The 10,263-nt window shown below is 41.1% G+C and overlaps 1 long non-coding RNA gene across 1 annotated transcript; it reads left to right on the forward strand.

Annotated features, from left to right (window-relative positions):
• The first annotated feature begins 205 nt into the window (after positions 1-205).
• Positions 206-8,584, forward strand: LOC310689764. Its single transcript, XR_014517650.1, has 3 exons — positions 206-498; positions 2,659-2,736; positions 8,458-8,584. It is a non-coding gene; the product is annotated as an uncharacterized lncRNA (long non-coding RNA).
• The last annotated feature ends 1,679 nt before the right edge of the window (positions 8,585-10,263 follow it).

The following is a 10,263-nucleotide window of genomic DNA, read 5'->3' on the forward strand; positions in this document are numbered from 1 at the left end:
AACAAAATCAACCTCAGTGTATAACAACCTTTTTCATTATTACACTCACATCCCATCTTCCTTCAAGGGGGCATACATGGTTCTCCACCTGCCCATTTTTTCTTCAAAACAAATTGTGAGGTAGGTCCTTAATTCATTGACAAATTACATCAGGATGAACAACATTTAAAAATCAAAAAGTGCCTTCTTCCACTGTGCTGTTAAGTTTGCTAGCTGTTCTTGGCATCGCTAGTGTTCCTTTTCTATAAAATGGGACCAATGATGTATATGCAATTAGAGCTTCTATTTTATTTATTTACTTATGACATTTTTGGCCCTTAGGGTCTGAAAGTTTTTGTCTGAGGAGATTCTGAGGAAAAGAGATTCAGAGAGAAAAGCAAGACTTGAGGGACTTCTGTGAGCAGAAGTTTTGAGCAAGTCAGAACAGAAAATATCCCCTTCTAAGTTTCTTCCAAAGCTCCCAATTTCCCCTTAGCACAGAAAGAGACCATACATTTGGTAACTTAAAAACAGTTTACTTACAAATTCATGTACTTTTCCATACAATAGCAAAATTGGTAAATGTTTCTAAATTATTTGCACAGAAACACAAAGATGGCTTGCTAAAGCCACACAGTCTGGGCTTGGAGCAAGCAGCCCAGACATATTTACTAGTTGGTTACATGGTGGAAAAGAGCGAGAATAAAGAATTTGGGAACCCTCCCAATGTGACCTAGCTAAGCCAGGGAGAACAGTTTACTCTATGGTCTTAACCCCTTCATGAAGTAAATAGAGTTAAGCACATTAGTTATATGAGGCTGGCTTATCCCACACAAAACAGGGTGCTCATGTAAAATTAGTAGGTTCCCCCCCCCAAAAAAAATGGGACATTTTGAGAACTGGATCCAGCTATGCTCATCCACATGTTTCAGCTCATCCACTCAGCTAGTCAGAGAGTAAAAGCCAAGAGATTTATCAAGGCTCTGGTGGACCACCATGCATGGCTGGAATGTTACATTCTGCTTAGTGGGTCACAAGTTGTATAGGTTTGAGTTCCTACACAGTGAACTGTTAGAAAAGGGGAAGAGGGCTTGTCAAACTTAAGTGTTTAAGAAAGAACTTGTGAAGTGGATTGGAGGTTCTTCAAAACCACAGTGAGAGTTATAGATTCTTATTTGGAACATAAGCATAAGGAAAGAATTCTGTAGAAAGATTGTAGTGCTTCAAAATTAACAATTGGTTGTGCTACTCCTGTTCTTAATAAAACACATGGATAACTGAAACTGATTTGGCATGCCCCCTGACTACCTATAGTATTTTTCTGGGCACCACTTCTTAAAGACTTACTTCCCCCACCCCACCCCAACTTCAGGGAATTGCAATTTACTACAACTGGAGAGTTGGAGACTGTAGTCATAAGCAAGTTAATAAGTATTACAGTCTGGGTTCAAATGCGTCATGTATAAAATGCCTTCTTTATTTGACAGGACTCCACAGGAATCTTTATATGGTGAACCTTAAACTGAAAACACAACTGTAACTTCATCTGGGCCTGTGTCTGTTTGCACTATAATCTTATGCCTGTTTCAGAATTATTTAACCATCATGGTTCTCAGTTGTCATGATCCTGAACCCTAGAATTATGATTCTGTATAGGAGCAGAGCTGGGGAAGTTGTGGCTCTCCAGATGTAGTTAAACTTGAATGCCTAACAGGCCCAGCCAGCCAAGGCCGATGGTCAAGGATGATGGGAGCTGTAGTCCAGCAACATTTGTGGGGCAAGAGGTTCATGATTTGTTTATCAATGCAACTGAATCACAGTTTTTACATGAGTTCTATGGAAGTAAAATCAGCAACCTCTTTGGCTCTAGCTCAGGGACAATGGACCAGGCCAGTGGCAGCTGATCCATTACAGCAAATAGGGCACTGTCCCATCAACTTCAATCTGCCCTCAACCAGTACCACCCATCCAATTCAGGAGGTGGCACTGCCTGTTAGCTTCTTCCTCTGAAGTCTCAGTGTTGCCCTTATAGAACTCAAAGCATTGTAGTGGAGATTAAATGAGGAGTGGGAGAAAAAGGAGGTATATAAATGCAATAAATAAATAAGATGGGGGCAAATCTAAAATTAGTTGACACTGTTTATCATTGGCTCTGGTTCCACCTCCTGTCTGGGCCCCTAGCTTTCTGCTGCAACAGTCGCAATGAGCACTAGCAGCTACTGGACCACACCAAGGCAAGACAGTAGCCCCTGAAATGTGATTCTGCTGCTGACACACTTCTTTTAAAATGTCCAGCTTTTACAAAGTGTGTTTGTAACCATTATCCATGTGGCCATAAGACAATATGTGTTTTGAAGGGTTCAGGAATTACAAAGTAAACAATAAAAATCCTTTTCTGCAGTAACTATGGTTTCCTTTAGTATTATTATCTTAGACAATCTCTCAATTTTAAAGGAGTAGGAATTGCAAATAAAGGCTTGGAAATTCTAAATCTCCCTGAACAGTGATGTTATACATTCATGGTTGTTTTTTTAAAAAAATATGGATTGTTCATATTTTAGGAGCTGTTCTGCCCTTAACAAGCAGAAAATTTATTGTGGATGGAATTTGCCCATTTATTGTGTGAAGACAAAAGTGTTTGTATGAATAAACTTTAATCAATTCTGCCTTCACTTTCAGAAATATTTGTAGGCCAGGCATCAAAGAGTGACAGCAACTATGCTTTCAAATGAGAGAAAGCGAAACAGGGTAATACGGGTAAGTTATTTTATAAAAATATAACAGGGTTTATTTCAATAGTTTCCTTTCGTGATCTACAATAAGAGCTACATAAGATATGTGTCTTGCAAACTCTTTCATTACTCTTGGAAACTATGAAAGGAAATGCCTGAAATCAGTAATCTTCTGATGGAGAACCATTAGCACTCAAAACACTGTGTAGCCCATTGCATACTTGCTAATAAAAGCTTTGCTGCATCCAAACACTTTTTATTGTGTGGAAACCTTCCCTCATTACAAGAATGGGTCTTAGCCATCCGGACTAATTACAGTGGTACCTCAGGTTACATACACTTCAGGTTGCATACGCTTCAGGTTACAGACTCCGCTAACTCAGAAATAGTACCTCAGGTTAAGAACTTTGCTTCAGGATGAGAACAGAAATTGTGCTCCAGTGGTGCGGCAGCAGCAGGAGGCCCCATTGGCTAAAGCGGTGCTTCAGGTTAAGAACAGTTTCAGGTTAAGAACGGACCTCTGGAACGAATTAAGTACTTAACCCGAGGTACCACTGTAGAAGGCTCCCTAATCTGAACTCTCATGTGAATTGAAACATTCTGGCACCTAGGTAAGAGGAGTCTACTAAAGGAGGAACATTTTGTAAAAAAACAACACACAAATCGGATAACAATATTTAAATACGTGAGATGCAGAAAAAAGGTTGGGCAGGCAGTTGGGCAGAGCTGGTCCTTCTATGAGGTGATCCTCAGGCAATGGATAGTGAGAAATGAACAGACTGTGCACCTCTCCCACCAACTCACTGCCTATAGGCCTGGCAATCCTCCATCACAATTAACTGGTCACCCACCCACTGCCACGACTAGCCAGTGGCTGGCACTGCTGTCTGCCCCTCTTTCCTTGCTTCTTCCACCTCCATGCCTACCTACCCATCCAACCGCTTCCATAGACTGTCACTGTGCAGGGGCTCCTGGCCTTGCTCTGAGAAAGACGTTCTTTCTCAGAGCAAGGCATTGTGGGTGAGGTTATCCGACAAGTGCTTATGCCACCACTGATTTGCAGAGTGTTAAAATGCACAGCTTTAAAATAGAGTTTAGCATTTCCTTGCATTTTAAAGCTTAAAGAATTTTTAAATTATATATTTAAGCTGCATTTTTAAAGCTGTGGCAGCACAGGCACTCTTTGCCTCATTCAATGAGCTCTTCATCAGACTGAGACCAGGAGTGAGTTTCATTAACATGTCTCTGCAGCCAGAGCCAGAGCAAACAGAGAAGCGGAGAGCAGGCAAAGGAAGAAAAGAACATTGAGTAGGCAAGCAGGTTGAAAGGAGGCAACAGAGGGAGGGAGGGAGGAGGAAAAGGTGGGGTGGAGGCAGCAGAGAAGGGGTGGAGGTGGCTGGGTCAATCTCAGGTAGCAGAATGTCTTGTAGCAGCCCTGTGGTGGTTGGACCTTTGGACAACAAAGTAGTCTTGACTTTGCTGAAGGAGAAAAGGGAGATTGCAGAGAAAGTGAATGAATTATTTACAGATGTCTTCACAGAGGAAGATGCAGGGCAGATCTTTGTACTGGCACTAACTTTCTCAGGAAAAGAGAAACAGACGCAAATGGTTGTGGCAAGGGACAAAGCTGTAGACCTTACTGAAAAATCAAAAATGAATAAATCACCAGGTCCTGATGACACCCACCCAAGAGCTCAAGCACAAAACTGGTGATTTAAAAAATGCAACTCCTCTGTAATATCAACTTCCATATCTGAGGACTGGAAAGGGGTGAATGTAACACCATTTTTAAATAAGGGATTCAAATGAGATTTCAGAAATTATATAACAGTTAGCTTAACACATGTTCTAGGGAAACTAGTAGAAAATATTATTAATGGTAGAGTTCTCCTTGTCACAATGGTGTATTAGACAAATTCCTGGAAGATAGGGATTATTAGTGGCCACTAGTCATTACGGCTATACATTACCTCCAGGATCAGAGGCAATATGCATCTGAGTACTGATTGAGTGGGGCAACAACAGTGAGGCGAAGGATATTGCCCTCATATCCTGATTACAGCCTTCTTGTAGGCATCTGGCTGACCACTATAAGAAGAGAATGCTGGATTAAATAGGTTTTTGGTCTGATCCAGTATGGCTGTTCTTAAGTACTTAACATCTGGAGGACAGGCTACCACCAATAGCTAGTGTCCTCTATTTGGCTTGATGGGTCACAAACAGTGAAAGCCTTAAAGGCAGTCCTTTCCATGTTTCACCTAAACTGAAAGCAAATTGTGACATTGATTACCTTCATGCAAATATTGTGCAGACCAAATATTCATGCAAATATTTTGCAGTCATCAGTCATCAGTCATCTCCAATATGGTGATCACTGATGAATGAGCGATCTGATCCTGCTATAGCCATTGTGATCTCTCGCCAGGATGCCCAACACATACTCTTACAGCATAAGGGTCCTGCAAGTAACTGATAAATCCAATTAGAGGTTTATTGTATGAGTGTACCCCTTGTTGTTTAGTCTGCAAAACAGAAAACTGTAGCCAGGGTACATTTGTGGGAGTTCAATCTGGTGAAATCTGGTGAGAGAACAGGGGATAACTGTAAAGCTTACATGTCTCATCTTTTGTGTTCTTGTGTAAAGAAGCAGCACGAGGAAGATAAATGGGAGCTTTAGAGACAAGTTAACTGCATGGTATCAGGTCTGTGTGATTTTATGCTGCCATTTCCTCAGGTTGTTGGTATCAGGTTTGCTAATCGGTGATAATTAAGTATTCTCAATGAATTATTGAAAACTCTAAGAAGATATCGTAATATCCACTTAGAATCATACTGCAGAATATCCTCATCTAGGAGTTCCAAGCTTTAGTTACTAATAGAATCAGAAGAGCCCTAAAACTGAACTATTTATTTTACATGCTTTGGTTCAGTACTACTATGATGTTTTAAAGTACCTATTTTAAACTTTTTTTTAATTGATCATTTCATTTTTTTGTAAACCGCTTAGAGGTTTCCTTACAATCAAGCGATATGTAAATTTCGTTATGATTTCACACTTACTGTCTAGGGCTTTGCAGTAGGAGTTGGGAACTTTTGGTCCTCCAGATGTTGAACTACCAATCCCATCAACTCCAGCAAGCATGGCCAACAGCCTGGGAAGAGGGGAGTTGTAGTTCAGAAACATCTGGAGGGCGAAAGGTTCCCATACCTGCTTTATGTGGGTCTCATGCAGTGGTCTTTCCCATCACCTGCTCCCTGATGCTTTTAACTGCAGGTGCCAGGTATTGAAAGTGGGACTTTCTGCATGTGAAGCATGAGTTCTGCCAATGAGCTATAGTGCTTATCCAGTATATCATTGTCCTGGAAAGCAAACCTAGACATTTACTGCATTACCTGCAACTATTTTCTTGATATTAACTCACTACTACTACTACTACTACTACTACTACTAGTGTTGTTTTTATATACAGTGGTGCCTCGCAAGATGAAAAGAATTCGTTCCGCGAGACTTTTCGTCTTGCGATGTTTTTCGTCTTGCGAAGCATGGTCCGTCGCAACTGCGCCTCTTCAAGCGGCTTTAAAAAAAAGCGCAAGACGTTTTCGTCTTGCGAAGCAAGCCCATAGGGAAATTCGTCTAGTGAAGCAACGCAAAACCGAAAAATCCTTTCGTCTAGCGAGTTTTTCGTCTTGCGAGGCATTCGTCTTGCGGGGCACCACTGTAGCAGTTTAAATTTGGAAAGTGCATTTTGATCTTTATCTAATTCATCACCATGTGAGAAGGTTCTGTATTATTAACTACAAGCTGGGACTCATGAAAATTTCATGGGTGAACAGGGAAAGCTGGGAATTGACTTCAGAGGATGTGTGTCTAAACTTCCCTCAAGCTATGCAGTGTATCACAGATGCCCTTGGAGATACCAGGCTACCAGAGTCCTTCTGCAACAAACAAACAAAGTGGGGGGGAGATGGGCAAAGTTGAAGGCACCACATGTTTTACAACCATTCAGAATTAAAGGAAACTGGTGCAGCTGCAATATGGCACCCTGGAACTGGCAAGCTTTTGTATTCATCTGTGCATGGAAGAGGCCAGGAATTTATTTATAGAATCAGAGCTGGAAGGTGTCTCCAAGGTCAACTAGTCCAAACCACTGCTGATGGATGAAACCCACCAACAAAGCCACCCAGTCACTACTAAAACCCTGTAGGGAAGAATTCGATATAGCACTAAAGTCCCTTAGCAGTGTACTAGATGTAAAGGAAATCAGCCCTGAGTGCTCACTGAAAGGACAGATCCTGAAGCTGAAGCTCCAATACGTTGGCCACCTCATGAGAACAGGAGACTCCTTGGAAAAGATCCTGATGTTGGGAAAGATGGAGGGCACAAGGAGAAGGGGACAACAGAGCACGAGATGGTTGGACAGTGTTGTCGAAGCTACCAGCATGAGTTTGACCAAACTGCAGGAGGCAGTGGAAGACAGGGGTGCCTGGCGTGCTCTGGTCCATGGGGTCACGTAGAGTCAGACACGACTAAACGACTAAACAGCAACAGATGTGCTAGCAGAATGGCTTGCACGAAAAATGGTTGCTTTCCATATGAACCTACCTGGACCCTGAGATCATCCTCTGAGGTCCTTCTTTGTGGGCTTCATCCAGAGGGTAGCAACATTAAAACAGGCTTTTTCTGCAATGGCTCCCTGTTTGTGGAATGCTCTCCCCAGGAAGGTTCAGCTGGTCCCTTCACTATACCCCTTTAGGCACCTGGCAAAAATGTTTGTCTTCAGCTAAGCCTTTGGCTAATTATCTGATGCCCTTTTAAATGTATTGTGTGAGGGAGGATTTTTGGTTTGGTTTGTTCTTATTTTTATTAGGTATTTTGTGTTTTTATATTGTAATTTTATGTTGTGAACTGCCTTGAGATCTACGGATGTAGGGCAGAATACAAATTTAATAAATCAATAAAATAAAAATAATAAGTGTGTGTGTACACACGCACTCATACACAAAAATGAATGGAGAATATTTTTCTCTGTATTTCAGTCAGTTTGTATAATTGGATATGGGCAGCATGTAATTAATTTGCAACATTTGCATACTGTCAGTACAAAAGGATATAGTTCCTTTATTTGAATTTGCTAGCAAAATATAGGATTGGCTTTAGAAGTGCAAAACTCGTGGGGGAAAATAATCTGTTAATATTTCCGTAAATAATTTTCATGCCTTTCTTATATAATTATAAGGGGAAAGAAAGGGGGGGCTTATTCATTCCTTTAATGGAAAGGAACCAGTCTCAAAAGCTGAATGAGCTTTTATTACTATTGTTCAGCAAAAGACAACAGATGCTGCAACTATCCTTTTTCATGCCAGACTCACAATTTAGATCCGGCAAGGGACTTCTATTGAAATTCTGGAGAGACCTCTGTTCTCAGCAGTGCTGCTGTGCTAAGATTAATATTGGAGTCCATTGGCAGGACAATTCACATTGATGCACTTGATGTGCTTTTCAAAAGCATTCGTTTTAATAAAGAAATACTTATTTTACATAGCTGAGTTAGCAAGTGGTAATTAAAGGTAATCATTCTATTCATTTAGGGTTCCCCCCTCCTCCTTATTCCCCACAACTGAATAATAGGACTGTTGTAAGGCAGAACATTACCACTGCCCAACATTCTTTTGATAAAGCAACAAAGATTTAAGAAAATTCTGTGATGAAAACAAAGTTGCACTAATTCCAATCTTTCCTTTGCAGCTGTGGTCCAAATTACAGAAGTTTTCCACATACTTAAGACTGAGTCTAATTCACAGCGGGAAAGTTTACCAGTGGCATCTGAAAAATGTGTGATTTTTCTTTCAACATGGTGATTTGTATGACTATAATTATGATGACTGTGGTCTTTGGGCAAAATACTACCTTTATTGTTACCTGCACGTACTTGTTTGCTCTGTGCACACTCTAGCAGGGCCTTTTGTTGACCAGAAATGCAGAACTGAGGAGCCTTCAACAATATTCAGAGTAGTGAATACAAATGGGCTCTAGAAATTTTCCACCCAATTTCTGGGCAGAGTAACCGGAGGAACAATTTCACTGAATTTCTTCAAGAGTGAGGGGCAGAGAAATTCTCCAAGTTTAGAGAGGATGGACTCGCCATTAGCAGCTGAACTCATTTTCTCTCCTGCCTCCGCCCCCCCATGTTTCAGCAGCAACAGTAACTGTGTTGGCAGTCTAGCTCACCATTTTGAATGCCCCAGACCCAACATCATTCCAGGGCACTTAGGAGGCAAGGTAGAGAGAATGGCAGATGACACCAAAAAATGTGGAGTCATTCCCTCTTTCTGAGGACCTCTGGGAATTGTAACTTTGTGAAGAGAATGGAGTCTCCAAACACCTAAAGGGTGTTATCAGCATCCTTAACAAGCTAAATTTGCCAGGATTCTTTTGAAGAAGCCAAGACTGCTTAAAGTGGTACAGTACTGATTTAAATGTATAGTGCAGATGGGGCCTAAGTAAGTGCATGGAAGTGGATAGAATCATGCACTAGAGCAGGCATAGGGAAACTCGGCCCTCCAGCTGTTTTTGGACTACAGCTCCCATCATCCCTAGCTAACAGGACCAGTGGTCAGGGATGATTGGAACTGTAGTCTCAAAACAACTGGGGGGCCGAGTTTGCCTATGCCTGCACTAGAGCTGAGGTGGGGGAACCTATTGCTCTCCAGATGTTGCTGTACACCAACTCTAAGCATGACCTGACTACTGGCCCAGCTAGATGGTACTTGATGTGAACTGGAGTCCAACAGCATCTGCTTTAGGGGATACTTTCCCTGACATTTAGAGTCATATTTGAAATATGGTGCGGGTGTGAGACCTGTCTAAATATACCCAGTTGGGCATTGCTGTTCGAAAATGTATTCACACAAGCTGTGAAAAAAGAACTGTTCAGACATGCCAGAGGAAACTCCCCAGTGCTGTTAACAGTTCTATAGAATAAATTCAAGTTGCTACGTTGGAGGAAGCTTATGAAGTCTTTCAAGATGAGCCCGTCTTTTGCATCAACTCGCCAGTCAGTTCCTTTCATTATCATTCAAACCTGGAAGGATCATTAGCTGAACACTTACTGGTTCACCTTCACCCTATAAGATACCACTGAATACTATAAAGAGACAGATAGGGAACAGCTTCTTGAAACTATATCCTTTATTGTCTTTAAGTCAAGGAAGACTCTTGAAAAGAAAAGATTTTTCTGGGATTATCATGGGAAGCTATATTTTAAAAAGAAGAAGAAGCACACCTTACAGTCTCAGACATGTCGAGCGAGTCTCCAGCTAAGCTATTTTTCATTACATATTAGCAGACCAATGAAATATGTTCAAGGGAGATCACTCGCATTTCTTATCCATCTAAAAGAAGGTGTCACTTAAGTAAAAAAAAAGATTCTGGAAAGTGTGAAGGGCTTATTCCTTCCTGCATTATGTTAGTAAAAATGAATATTCAAGTCAGATTTTCTTTTCAAAAATTAACATAAAAAATGGATGGAGTAAACATTTGATCACACTAACC

Source organism: Podarcis liolepis, assembly GCF_965112155.1.
Source record: "Podarcis liolepis genome assembly, chromosome: 12".
NCBI classification, from domain to species: Eukaryota; Metazoa; Chordata; class Lepidosauria; order Squamata; family Lacertidae; genus Podarcis; species Podarcis liolepis.